Here is a 15086-nt window from a genome sequence, read left to right as displayed (position 1 = left end):
GTTTCCTGGTTATTTTTGTTGTTGTTGTTGTTGTCGTTGTCGTTGTCGTTGTTGTTATAAATGGTCATTTCTATTATTATTTAATGGATTTTTTTGAACAACAACAACGACAAACACCATATTGTGTGTGGAAATGGAAAAAAAATTTCCATGGAAAAATTTTTTTGAAATTTTTTTTTCTCTTTTTCACCACATTCGACCATTTTGACCCAAATGTTTGCCTTTGTGCAGGAAATAGATGAATAATAAATGTTTGGATTTGGATATCATCAACATTTGGATTTTTTTTTTTTTTTTTTTTGGTTATCAACGATTCATGCTCCAAGTCGGAACATGAAAAATTTCCGGCGTTTTTTTTCCATGTTTCGATTTTTCTTTTTTTTTTACCGATTGACGATCGATTTTTTTCTATCCAAAATAAAAAAAAATTCCGATTGCGGTGAATGGGTGATTTGGTTTTGTTTTTTTTTTTTTTTTTTTTTTTTTGCTTCTCGTCGTTGTTTACCACATTTATCCATTTTCTCATGAAGAAAATTTTGTGACACTAATGATGCCGGTAGTATTTGAATTTTGGGAAAATTTTACTAATTGAGAAATCAATTCGATAACGACGACAACAACCGAACAACAACAACCCGATCCACATTTTTGACGACAAAGTTTTTCTTGATTACTTTGTTGTGTGTGTGTGTGTGTGTGTGGTAAACTGGATTCTGTATTCCAAGAATCATCAAGCTATTTTAACACAAATAAATATTTTCATCATAATCATCATATTACAAGTTTAGCAAAATGTTTTTTTTTTTTTTTTTTTGGTAGTGGTTAGTGAACAAACAAACACACACACACACACGACACAGTTGTACAATACAACAATAAACGATTTATATATTTTTTTGTGGAAATGAAAAAAAAACTTTTTTTTTTCATTTCCACAACATTGAAACTTTTAACCATAAAATGAAATGAAATGAAGATTTCTTGCTGTTTTTTGTTGTTGTTGTTGTTGTTGTTGTTTGCATGCCAAACATGTTTCATCGATGAGAATTATTATTCTCATTTCATGGCAATATTTTTTTCATTTTTTTTTTCTCATTTGGTCATCATTTTATATGTTTCTATAATTTCATTTTGAAAACTTTTTTTTCAGAGATGGTGAATCTATGATGACTGATTTACACAACACACAAGATATGAAGAATTAAATTTGTGGATCATGTATGGATGATGTTTAGCTTTACAAATGTTTGTCAATGTTGAATGGTTTCATTGTCATTATCATCTTACATAATGACGTTGGTGGTGGTGGTGGCCATCTTATGTAATGATAATGATATGTTATCATCATCATCCATGAATTGAAAAAGTTGTTTATTCAAGACGCAACACACACACACACACACACACACAATTACTACAGACAGCGATGAATAATAATGATGAAAGAAAATTAAAATTAGACGTGCAAATAAAATCAAATCAAAATCAAAATCAAAATTCCAAGACCAAATGGATGATGAGAAAGAATTTTCTTGTCACATTTATTCTGTGTCTGTGTGTGTGTGTGTGTGTTTGGTATATTTTTAGATGAAATGATGGGTAAATATATACCCACACACACACACACACACACACGCAGAGATCATATCACGAACATGATAATCATTTGGAGAAAAGAAAATAAAAAGATGAATAAAAAATGAATACGAATGAATTGAATCAAATTCAAATTTGAAGAAAAAAAAATTTCATTCGAATTCGAATTATTCTGTTGTGTGTTGAATTTGATTCTATTTCCACCTACGTTCTATGTGATTCTATGATGATTCTATATACACATCAATTGTCGTTGTATTTTGAATGATGAAAATTCAATTTTCATAAATAATAGCCTTTAGGTTGATTTCGTTCTTCTTTGTGGTTATGATAAATATCATTATGAATTTTTTTTGTTGTTGTTGTTGTTGAAAATTTTCATATTTTTCATTCTCACCGATTCCCAGGAATTTGATTCATTGACAATGATGATCATAATGATTATTGTGTGCGTGTGTGTTTGCGTTTGGTATTTTTTTTTCTATTCTTTACAATTTCAAAAGATTTTCTGATTTAAAATAAAATTTTTTTTCCCTAGAATTTATTCTGAAACTTTTCTTTTCCCCCTGTATGATTCGTGTCATTGTCGATGACAAAGAATACAGAATTGAGAAATTAAAAATAAAAATTCCTGATGATGATGATTCTTGTATTCCTGGGGGGAGGGGTAGAAAAAATTGAAACTAAATGATCCATCAAACACTATGTGTTCCTATGGCTATAGAACAGAGCCATTATTTTCCACCCCCCAAAAAAAAAACTCATCCGTCAAAATTTTTTTTTTTTTTTTTGGATCCTGGGTGGTAGTTTTTTTTTCTTGTTCTGAACCAATTTGATTTGTCAACCATTATGCCCAATGATTGAAGTAAGAAAAATTGAAATTTGTATTTTGGGCAAACTTTGATTATATCGAATAGATCGATTAAATGAGAATAAATTTTTTTTCACCACCATCATCTTCATCGATTTTTTTCATCATCATCATCATCGTCATCCAATTTCATTTTCATTCAAAGATGGTGATGATGAAAGTTTTTTCTCAAAAAAATGAAAAAAAGCTGCTGCCATTCTATTGTTTTTTTTTTGTTTTCATTTTCATTTTTTTTTCTTTATTCGGTTCATTAAAAAAAAAAATTTTTTTTGTTCCGCTCGTTCTCCAGAATATTCTTGTTGTTGTTGTTGTTGTTGTTGAAAACATGTCACATGTTTTGTCGTTGTCGTTTTATTTTCTCCATTGAAAAAAAACACTGTCAAACTTTTTTTTTTATTATTGTTTAATAACCGACTTTGGCTATTTTTTTTTTTTTATTATTCAAATCTTGAGATTCAATGATCCGCGGATTTTTTTTCTGTTTTTCTTCGTTTCACATAAGATCCAATGGATCGAAACAAAAATCCAAAATGGAGAAAAAAGAAAGAAAAAAATGTTGTGCCAGTTTCATTTTCATTTCCAATAAATGAAGAAGAAAAACTTTCCATCGTTTCATTGATCATGATGATGATGATGATGATGATCGTTGGATGAAGATTGAACGCAATGATGGAAAGAAAATAAGACCAAACTGGTTCAATGCTGTATATCGGCTTCTGTTGCTGCTGCTGTTGTTGTTTCAATTGACGTCCAAAATCCTGATAGCAATCGACCGCGAATGAATTTTTTCGTTCGTTCGTTTGTTCGTTTGTGTTTTGTTTCTGAACCAAATCAGAATGCTAAGATGAAAGAATGGGGAATGGGGAAACAGAATCAGTAGCAGCATTTACATCCCTCCGGTTTAACCCAATAAACAGAAAATTGAATCAATATAAGTGCTGGAAATGAATTATAAAATGCCGGCTGTGTGTGTGTGTGTACTATTTACACACAACATACTCGGATTTAGATTTCAATATATCCAGTTTTTCCATTTTTCGATCAATATGGCCATATTATCATCATCATCATCATCATCGTTCATAATAATTTCCGTATATATATAGTTGAATAATGTTCAAGCGCATTATTTGCAATTTGGAGAAAAATTTGGTCATTTTTTTTTCATTTCGCTTCGTTTATTATTATTCTTTTGATTCTAAAAATCGAACGTTTCTGATGTAATGGTGGTGGTGGTGGTGGTGGTGGTGGTAGAACATCGACATGGTAGTTGTCACACAATCTTAACAAACAAACAAACAAACACCATGACGGGGTGGCCGAAAAAAAAAAAAAAAAAAATAAACGAAAAATTCGAATAAATTCTTTTCGGGGTTGAATTCATTGATTTTCATTTTTTATTTCTTCTTCTTCTTCTCCGGATTGATATTGATATTTATTTATACCCCGGACGATGATGATGATGATGATGACCATATTTTATTTATTTTTTTTCATTCGGTTCCGGCTATATGAGATCTCGTTTATCAAAATCGATTGTGTGTGTGTATGTGTGTTTGGGACAATGTTTAATGTTGAGTCTTTTTTTTATGCTGAACTTGCATCATCATCATCATCATCATCATAAGTCAAATCGAATTGAATGGATGAATGAATCGCGAATAAACAAACAAACAGACTGAAATGGAATTTATTTTTTTTCATATTCTCGCAGATATTCATATTCAGAATCTTATGAATATGACAAAAAATTCTCGATGATGATGATGATTCGAATAAGTGAAAAAAAAAATGCCGCATCAAGTATAAAAACAAAGATATATAATTGTACAAAGAAGAATATTCTACGAAGCAGAAAAGAGAAATTATTCTTTGAATGAACAAATAGGAAAAAAAACAAACTTTTTTTTCAAAAAAAACAGAAAGAAGCTAAACTAAACGACAATTTTGACATTTTGCAGTAGAAATATTAGAATTCTGATTCGTTTGTCTTGGAGATTCTGCTTCACTTGAGAATGAGAGAGAGAACTATCATTATCATCATCATCATCATAATTTGTTTGTAAACAAAAAAAATTTATTACAAATCAGATTCTTTTTAGATGTGATGAATAAATTGGGTCAAATTCAAATGTGAAATAAAATCGATCACTATGGTGAAGATGTTAATGATTTTTTTTTCGAGTGATTCTGATGATGACGATTCTTTCATTTTTTTTTTTTTTTTTTTGACATTCATTGTTTGTTTGTTTTCTACACAACTATATCGGGACTGAGTTTCGATTATTGATTTTTTTTTGTTTGCGAAACATTTTTTTTTTCTCTCATCATCATTTGATGGATGATTTCAACAACGATGATGTGTCTATGTGTGTGTGTGTGTGTTGAAAGCTATTTCCGGTTTTTGTTTATCTTTCCATTATTTGTCATCATCATCATCATCATTATCAATGGATCTATCTATCTATCTATCTAATATAACCATCATTTATCCGATAAATTGAATTCATTTTCATTTTTTTTTTCTATTCAATTCATTCATTCATCTATCGTCGTCGTCGTCTTTGTCGCCGTTTTAGGGCCTATAGGATTTCGTGATCAATTTCTATTTCTGATCCATTCGTCTGATCCATCCATTCAAAATAACATGTGAATGTGTGTGTGTGTGTGTGTGTGTGTGTGTGTATTGAATTGAATGAATGGAAAAGGCAATGTTGAAAGCATTTTTTCATTTTTTTTGTTTATTTTGTTTGTCTGTTGTTGTTGTTATTGTGATGAATGAAATAGAGAAATGAAAAGAAAAGAAAAGAAAAACCAAAATCATCGACTACGATCAATTACGAATGAATTGAATTGAATCGAAAGTATGAATGTCATTGTTTTTTTTCCAACAAAGAAGATGAAATGGAAAAAAAGTTTTTCTGAAAGTAGAAAATGTCACTTTATCAAGTATATACTGAGAGAGAGAGAGACTAAATGAACTTCATTTGGTCTCAAGATAAGTAGTAATAGTTGTCATTTTTTGTTCAAGTTTCGAATATTATATTGTCTGTGATAACTGAAAATATAAAGTTGAAAACTTTCAAAATGATCATCTTTTTTTTGGGTTGATGATGATGATCATATTGATAAGATCAAAGAATACTGCCTGCTACTTTTGTTTCGTTTGGTTCGTTTTGTTTTCCAAAAAAAAAAAAGAAAATGTGAATATAAAACATTGAATGACAATGATGAACAAGATTTATGGTCATTAAAATGAAAAAAAAATGTGTGAATGATGATGATGATAAAAAAAGCAATGAAAATTCGAACCAGAATAACAAAAAAAAAAAAACCCGTGATTCTTTTTTTTTGTTTTGTTTAAAGAATTTTTTTTCTCTGTTTTTCATCTGGTTTTCATTATGCAAGATTCTGTGTATCGAATCCGAATGTTTTTTTTTCATTCATTCATTCATTCATTCAATGGCCAAATTATTCCAAGAACAACGACCTCAGATATATTTTGCAATTGTTAAAATTTTTATGAACAGAAAAAAACAGATTCTGTTAATCAATGGCTTGAAAAAAAATGCTTAAGAATCTTCTTCTGGTTTGGTTCATTGTCGGTTTGAGAATTTGAAAGTTTCTTTCTTATTTTATTTTGCTGGATCTGGTTCGATTTCGAAAGTTTATTTTCTTTCTCTCTCCAACCTTTCAAACATAAACATTGCATTTTTTTCTCTTCACTATTTCGAAATGGATCTGTTTTGTTTTTTTTTGTCTTTTGTTTTTGTTTCGGGTGAAAAAAAAGTTTATTTTTGACGAGAAAAAAGAACTTGAAATTTATGAATTGAAACTTTAAATGAATCGATTTTGTTTTTTTTTTGCCATTGATGATGATGATGATAATTTTTTTCCATCATTCGTATGTGTGGGTGGGTGGGTGCGTCTGGCTGATTGATAATTTTCAAACTTTTTTTTTCATTTTTGCCGAGATTTCCAAATTTGAAAACAACACTATATATTGTAGAAGTTCGACATTTTCTGATGATGATTGGTGACAGTTATATTTAAGAGTCATTCGAATTTTCAAACATTTTCTGGAAAAATTTCCATTGAAAATATTCGAATATTGTCGGAAATTTTCTTTTTTTTTGAAATGAATTTTTCATTTAAATTATGATGAGAAACTTCCGGAAATAATGAAACAAAACTTGTTTCTAGAATTTCGACAACAACAACAAGATTGATTTATCCACTGTTTGGGAGTGCAAAAAAGGCCAATATTTTTTTTCTGTTCATCTTTCATGTTGTTGTTTTTGATTTTTCTTTTTTTTTCATTTTGAATACAATAAAAATTCAATTATCCGAAAGAAACAACACCACCGCCACCAACAACAACGATGACAACCAATTTCAATCAATTCCTGAAAAATTCAATTCAATTCTGTTGTTGTTTTTCGTTTGTATTGAAATCAAACGAACCGAAAAACCTAGAACGAAGAAAGAATTAATATGGAAGAACTTTCTTCTTCTTTTTTTTCAATCCATGTTTTCCGTCTTGTGGAACAAGAAAACAGAAAAGAAAAAAAAAAGTTTTTTGGTCCATCATTTTTTCCGGTATGAATGCCGCGCTATCGACTTGCAAAAAAAGAGAATGAGAGAGAATGAAAATTCCAAATTCTATTTTGTAGTTAGTGAAGAGAATTTTTTTTCAATTTGTCCAATATCCTCTTTGCCATCGTTTATTCTATATATATGATTTATTGTCAATTTGATTGTTTATTGTAGAATCTTATTATCGAATTTTTTGGCCATTGTGTCTGTGTGTTATTGAAGTTTAAATATTTGGTTGGTGAACAAAAAAAAAAATTCCAATTTATGAATCGCTGGCCTTTTACCGTGAATTCTTCGATTATCATATCATATCATATCAAGTTTATTTTTTTTTTTTTTTGTGGACCAACTTTATTTGCTGTTTTTGTTGTAGACGGATGAATTGCGTCAACAAAAATAGAAATTCAAATGAAAAATTCATTCTTGCCATTATTATCATGGTTGTTGTTGTTGGAATTTTTTTTTCTCTCTCTCTCTCTCTTTATTTTGTCGATTCCAAGAATTTCACAAACATATTGATCATGCATGTGTGTGTGTACAAGAATTCGATCCATATGGAAATAAATTGAGAATATCTGGGCAAAGGAATCGTTGGTTTTTCGTTTTCAAAGATTTAATCAGATTAGAAAACTAGTGATATATAATGGTGGATATGAGAAAAGCCAAAATGAATCTTCAATTTTCTATTATTCTTTATGGGTTTTTTTTTGTTGTGTGAATTTGGTCATTGATTGTTGCCCGGAATTTTTTTTTTTTTTGCTTATTATTATTCATTGTTTGGTGTGAAAATCAATATCGAACAACAACAACAAACAATTTTTTTTTTCGCTCGTCCAATTTCAATTATCAATCATTATATTGATCATCACAACGTATTGACCGGAAAAAGCCAAAATGAAAAATAAAAAACTTTAACTTTTCACGCCATCCGCTTTCTAATTTGAAACGGGAATTTTTTTTTTCGGATTCGAATGGCCAAATTAACTTGTGGCTGAGTAAGCAGAATTCAAAAATTGTTGGAAAAAAAAGTGTGAAAAACTGAAATTTCAAAGAATTCATTGAAATGGAATGGAGAAAACGGAATTTTATTTTTATTTTTATTTTTTTTTTTTTTTTTTTTTTTTGGCTGAAACTAAACAGAAAAAACAAAAGAAAGAATTTTCAATTATCATTGAAAAATTGAAAAACACAGAGAGAAAAAAAACATGAAACAATCGTCGATGTTTTTTTGTTTTCATTTTTTCTTTAATATCTTCATTGTTGTCTAAATTGTGTGTTGTTTTTGATTTTTTTTTCTCTTGTTTTTTTTTATTTTATTTTGTTAAATCTCTGTATGTGTAAGAATTGTGAACCCGGAATTGAATCGGATTCTTGTCCATTTCATCATCATCATCATCAACATCGTCATCATTATATCGAGAATCAAAAGAATCTGAAAAGAGAGAAATAATAGAAAAAAACACACACACACACAGAGAGAGAGAAACAAACAAAATAAATAGTAACAGACAATGATGATGATGATGATGATTTTTCTCTTTCTTTGATGATCATTTTCGATTACGACCATAATCATCATCATCATCATCAACAATAACAACAACAACAACAACAACAACAACGACAACAACAATGATAAAGACGACAATCAAGATTCTTGAAATAAATGTTCATAGATGAGAGATATACAAACACAGATAGAAATAGAGAGAAAATCGATCGATAACATAGTGGAATTGAATTGAGCAAATTGAGAAAAATTTTTTTTGTTTCTCGCTCATAATACACACACATCCAAAAAACATGGAGAGATTTGAATTCTTTTTCTTGAAAATTTTTTTTCTCGATTTTCTTTGCCAGAATTTGTGTGTTTGGATTGCATTACCAAACCAAGAATCGATAACGAAATTGAACAATCATTTTTTTTTTTTTTTGGCCAGAGAATAAAAAATTGTTTCCAAAATGAATGATAAAAGTTTTCTTTTTTCTCATTCTTGAAACTTTTCCCTTTTTTTCCAATGATGAACGTCTATGGTATGTTGCCAACCAAACAATGAGGCAATGAGAAATTAAAATCGAATTTCATCATCATCAGAATCGTGGAAAATATTCATCAGTGAATTCCATTTTTTTTAATTCAATTTTTTTTCATTGTACCGGCCTTGTTTGAGAAAAAAAATTCTAGAATTCTAGTCGACAGCGAAAAAAAAAGATTTTTTCATTTATTAAATACTTGAAAATGAAAAATGAAAATGGTTTTGGTTGGCTGTGTGTGTATTGCATCATGAATACATTTACCACCGTTCACAATCACACACACACACACACACACACACACACACACACACACACGAACCCGGACAAAATACAAACACAAATCATTCATCCGTTATGGAGAAATTTTTCATCGTTTTTTTCCTTCTTTCCTTCATGTTCCTGGAACGTCGTCGGGTAAAGAAAGAAAGAAAACCTACAGTTTTTTTTTTTGGTGATTCCATCAATATATGAATAGAAGAAGATGAAGAATGCAGGGTTTTTTTTCTGCCCGAGAATAAAATATGTATTCACTTAATATTTCTCTTGGTGTGTGTGTGTGTGTGTGTGCATATGTGTCCCCAGTGATTTATTACTTAGTTTTCACATTCATTTGATGTCGGATGTTGTTGTAGTGGTAGGAAAAGGGGCTAGAGACGACCAGTATCAATGTTGTTGTTGTCGGTGACAATAATAATAACATCTTTATCGGAAATATAATACAAACAACATTTCGGTAAGATGTGGAGGGTGAAGAGAAGAAGAAGAAAAAAAAATGTGAAAAAATTTTTTACATTTGTGAGTTTATCATTTCCATTTTCATTTCAAAAAAAAAAAAAATCAGTAGCTGTCATGGTTATGTATGAAAAAAAAATTTCATTTTTTTTTACTGGCAATTTCGACCTTAGTTGGCTCGATGATAATGATAATGGTCGTTATTTGTTTTTGTTTTTTTTTTTTTTTTTTTTTTGCTATTTTGTTTTCTTTTTCTCTGTTTGTGTCGATAATGATGATGAGAATATTTTTTTTTTTTGAACAACAACAACAGATTCTTGACAGTGTACAAAGTGCAAATAAAAAAAAAAAAAATTCCGGTTTTTTTTTCTGTTCACTGTGTATGTGTTTGTTTGTTTATATATATTCAATTCATTTTGCATATATGTGTGGCTAATATAAAGTTATCATCATCATATGGTTTTAAGCGGAATGAGAAGAAGAAAAAGAAAAAGAAGAAGAAAAAATCAATTTTATGCAAATCCTGATTCTGTAATTTATTTCCTGTTTTTGTTTTTGTTGTTGTTGTTGTTGTTGGCGGCAATTGATTAACTTGATGATGATGATGATGATTACTTGCCCTTTTTTGTCTTTTTGGTTTCTTTTTTTTTCTCATTGTTTCTGTTCTGTGAATAAATGAATGAATGAATGAATGAATGAATGAAAATCAAATGCAAAGCAATCATTTATTCATTCATTCATTCAATCCTAATGATGATGATGATGATGATGATGAATTATTGGCTTTGGATATTGAATAATAGCTTTGATGATTATATATGATGATGATGATGATTACAACGAATGAGCTATATCTATAAAAAAAGATTTTTCTTCGTTCATCATCGTTGAAACTTTTTTCATCATCATCATCATCATCATCATCATCATCATCATCATATGGCTCAATTTGGATTTTATTGTTTTTTTACGTACGAAAACGTAAAAAATTCAAAATTTTATCCAGGGCCAAAGTTGTGTGTGTGTGTCTAAGAAGGGTGAGAGAGTAGCCGTTTATGTAACGATGAGAGGATGTTTGGTAGACAATTTGATAATTGATTGATTTTTGATTCAAACACCCACACACACACATGCATAGAGTAAGAAGCAAGCGACAGACACACACAATGATTTTGTTTTTGGATATACCAATCTTTTTCTTCTTGTTCACTTTTATGCCCTGGGTATAAAACTTTAGTTATTGAAGAGTTCAGTTTAGAGAAACAAACAAATATACACACACACACAGACACTGAGAGAGAGAGCGAGAGATTCAGGATCCAAAGAGATTGTTCGCTTGGGAAACATTTTTTTTTCTTTGTCCTACGATTCTTGTGTGTGTGAGTGTGTGTGGATGCATCATTAATATTCTCTTTATTTGTGTGTGTGTGTCATGAATCAAAGCAGAATCTGGATCCAATCATCATCATCATCGGTTTTTTTTTTGAATAAAAATTCTTGGTTGCTTTGTTTTATGCTCAGCTATTAAACAAAACAATGTGTATGTAGTATACAGTTGTGGAGAAAACAAAAAAATTGTTTGTCCATCGATTCTCTGAATCAATAAATATTGGATGAATTTGATAAAAGGTCAAATGTTTCGATGTATTTTTTTTTATTTCAGAACCAAAAAAAAAAAAAAACAAAAATTCAAATCTTTGGTCCAGTAGTTTTGAGATTGATCTTTATTTTTTATATTTTTCTGCTGAGATTATGATCTAGAAAAAAAAAATTTTTTGTTTGTGTTTGGTTTTTCTTTCCAAAAAAAAAAAAAATTTCCAATCAATCTTGTTGTTCATGGTTTATATCTCAATAAATAACGATTATAAGTAATGATGAAAATGTATCCATTTTCATCATTTTTCTTCTTCGTCTTCTTCTTCTTTATTTCCACCACAAATAAACAGTGATGATGATGATGATGAAGATGGAAAACACAACAAAAAAATAGATCAATCTTTTTTTTGGTATGTTCTGTGATTTGAAATAGAATTTGGTTTGATATCAGAAATGAAACAAAATTTTTTTTCCCGAACAAAAATCGACATTGGAGAGAAAAAAAAGAATCGTCATCATCATCATCAAAATTACAATCAAATGTAATGCAATTTCAATGTCAATAAAACATTTTGTTTGTAAAATAAACATAACATTACAATCGACAACAACAACAACAACAATCGACAACAATAGAATTTTACCGGAGATTTGGATGGGAAATGTAAATTTTTTTTTTTCGTTTTCATTTTCATTCTTTATTCAGGTTGTTTTTTTTTGTTTGTTTGTTTGCCTGAATATTCTTTTTCATTCTCTTTATTCACTTGTTTATTCGATTCGATTCGATTTGGATTGAATTTGGTCGATCTGGTTGTTTCAATGGTTGGTTGAATTGTAATTTTTTTTCATTCATTCATTCATTCATTCATTTATTTTGTTTCGTTTCAACTGTTTAAACTTTTTTTTTATGCTTCATGAAAATTGACTATTTCTTGTTGCAAGTTTGAATTTGTAGAATTTGTTGTCTGTTTGTCTGTCTGTCTGTTTGTTTGTTTGTTGTTGTTGTTTGCTACTAATACATGACAATATGGAAAGAAAACAAATCCAATGAAACATGTAACAACATCTTTTATTCATCATCATCATCAAACAAAAAAGAGAATTTCAAACAATCCAAGATTCAGCACACACACACTAAAAAATGGATGAAAAAGAATGTCATCGATATATCTGCTTATACACACACAGAATTTATGAACACGTGTATATTGCCTTTTCCTGTTATATACATTGTTTATGAATGGATAAATTAGTGTTACTACTACTACTGCTACTACTACAAATGAAAAACACACCCACACATCCACCCACACACACTGAGATTTGTTTTTCTTTAATTCAGAGATATACAAATAAAAATCATCATCATCATCATCATCATTATTAAAATAATCATCCTTATAGAATTATTATTAGTTGCATTAGTGTTGGAAGCTTGAAAGAAAGTGAACCAAAAAAAAAAGAAGAAAAATGCTGGATAAAAGTACAAGATTCATTGTAATCATCATCAGGATCATATAACGTACATTACTTATTTCATTGCCTGTGTGTGTTTTTTTTTCATCATCCAAAATCTCTTTTTCTTTTCCTTTTTTGTTTTGTTTTTGCATTCTATACGGCCAAAAAAAAGAGTAAGAAAAAAGAAGAAAAATCTAGCCTAGAAAATTCATTGGAATCAGAGTTATAGAGTATGGAATGGAATGGAAAAAAATGGGAATTTTTTTTTTGGATTTTTTTTTGTTTCGTTCTTGTCTGCCCATTTTTTTTTCTTTTTTTGTTTCTTGAAAACACACCAAAAGATAGAGAAACGAATTAGATGTATTGAAATTCTGTTTTGGTATGGTGAAGGAATGCAAGAATAAAAATGAAGTTGATGATGATGAAGAAATGAATCGAAATATAGAATGACAAAGAATCAAGCAAGCAAAAAAAAAAAACAAAAAACAATCACTATATGAACTCAAATGACTAATAATACATTATATTATTGAATAGATCCAGATCTAGAAGAATATATGGAATTAGAGAAACTTTGGAATACATACATTCCAAACATATGATGATGATGATGGAAAACATTCTGTATTTTGTTGTTGTTGTTGTTGTTGTTGTTCAACACTAAGACACTGTGTGTTTTAGTCAATTAATTTATTTTTTTTTTCCATTTCAATCTGGTCTCCATTTTCAATTGAATGAATTTAAATGACAAAAGAGGAAACAAAAAAAATTTTTTTCCTTCAAAAAGTCATGTTTAATTGAATTGACACACTCAACAAAGTTTTTTTTTATATAAAATTCACTTGACTTGAGAATCTCGTTTCATTTTTTTTTCAATTTTTTTTTTAATTCATTCGAGTTCAAATGCTCGAAATGATTGTCATCGTTGTTCAAGTGGTGGTGTGATGCATGATGCATGATGGTTCAGTTGATGATGATGATCAGATTACGGAATACGGAATACTCAGTATTTTTTTTTAATTTGTTTTTTTTCTTGTACTCGAGACATATATATACACCAGAAAAAAAATGTATCTGATATGACACAAGTGATCCGGGAAACGATCCAAAAAAAAAAAAAAACATTGAGCAATAGAGAGAATGAGAGAAAAATACAACGTTATTTTTCAAAAACATGGTTTCAGGCAATTTATGGTTGTTGTAGTTGTCAGTCGGTCGGTCTGTCTGTCGGATAATGTAATGTGATACTTAGGGAAAAAAAAGATCTAGAATCCAGAATTTATTCATCTTTTATTTTCCTTATACATACAGAGTCCCGGCCAAAAAAAAATTACCAGTTACTAGAAACTGGTTGTGAATTTCGCTTCTTAAGATTTCTACATACATAGAAAGAAAAAAATTCATATGAAATGAAAGAATATTAAAAACATGAGCTTATAAGCTGAAAATAAAATGAAAACAAAAAAAAATTCTACGGCAGCACCAGCACCACCAGCAGCAATCGAAGACCGAATCTAGGCCATATTGCGTGTGTGTGTGAAAATAATTTTCGCATTTTCTTTCATGTTTGTCTCGGTTTTTCTTTTTCATTTCATTTTTTTTTCTTCGTTTCAAAAGTCAATTATAATTGGCTTTATTTTAATATAGTGTACAACGAGTCAAGTTTTATGATCATTCGCAAGAGAGGAAGGAATCCGGCTTTGAATTGAAACAATTTGAATTATTTTTTTTTTTTCGTTGTTTGTGTTTCAAGGGCCTAGAAAAAATCAATCAATGACGACAACGGGGTTAAAGCGAAACTGAAAATTAATTCAATGGAAAAAAACACGGACACGAACATGCACACACACACAGATTGCGATTATTATTTGATGCATGAAATGTTGTCGAAAATTCCAATCCAATTTCGAATGTGTATTTAGTTTAGTTAGTGTTTTCTTGCCATTTTGAAGAGACACCTGATTTCTACATCCGTCATTTTCTTTATTCTTTATAATAGAAACAATGAGAAAAGTTTCCGGGAAACGGAATTTTTATTTTTATTTATTTACCCAGGAATATTATGTGATCCAAGCGAAATAAATGAATAATATATATGAAAATTTCATTCACACACACACATGGCACGCGGATGTGATTGGAATATATGAATCAATTTCTATTGTCATCATCATCATCATCATAGAACATCGATAGTATC

Source organism: Dermatophagoides farinae, chromosome 9, assembly GCF_024713945.1.
Source record: "Dermatophagoides farinae isolate YC_2012a chromosome 9, ASM2471394v1, whole genome shotgun sequence".
In the NCBI taxonomy this organism is placed as follows: Eukaryota; Metazoa; Arthropoda; class Arachnida; order Sarcoptiformes; family Pyroglyphidae; genus Dermatophagoides; species Dermatophagoides farinae.
The sequence above is the reverse complement of the archived record's forward strand: the minus strand, read 5'-3'. Positions refer to the sequence as shown.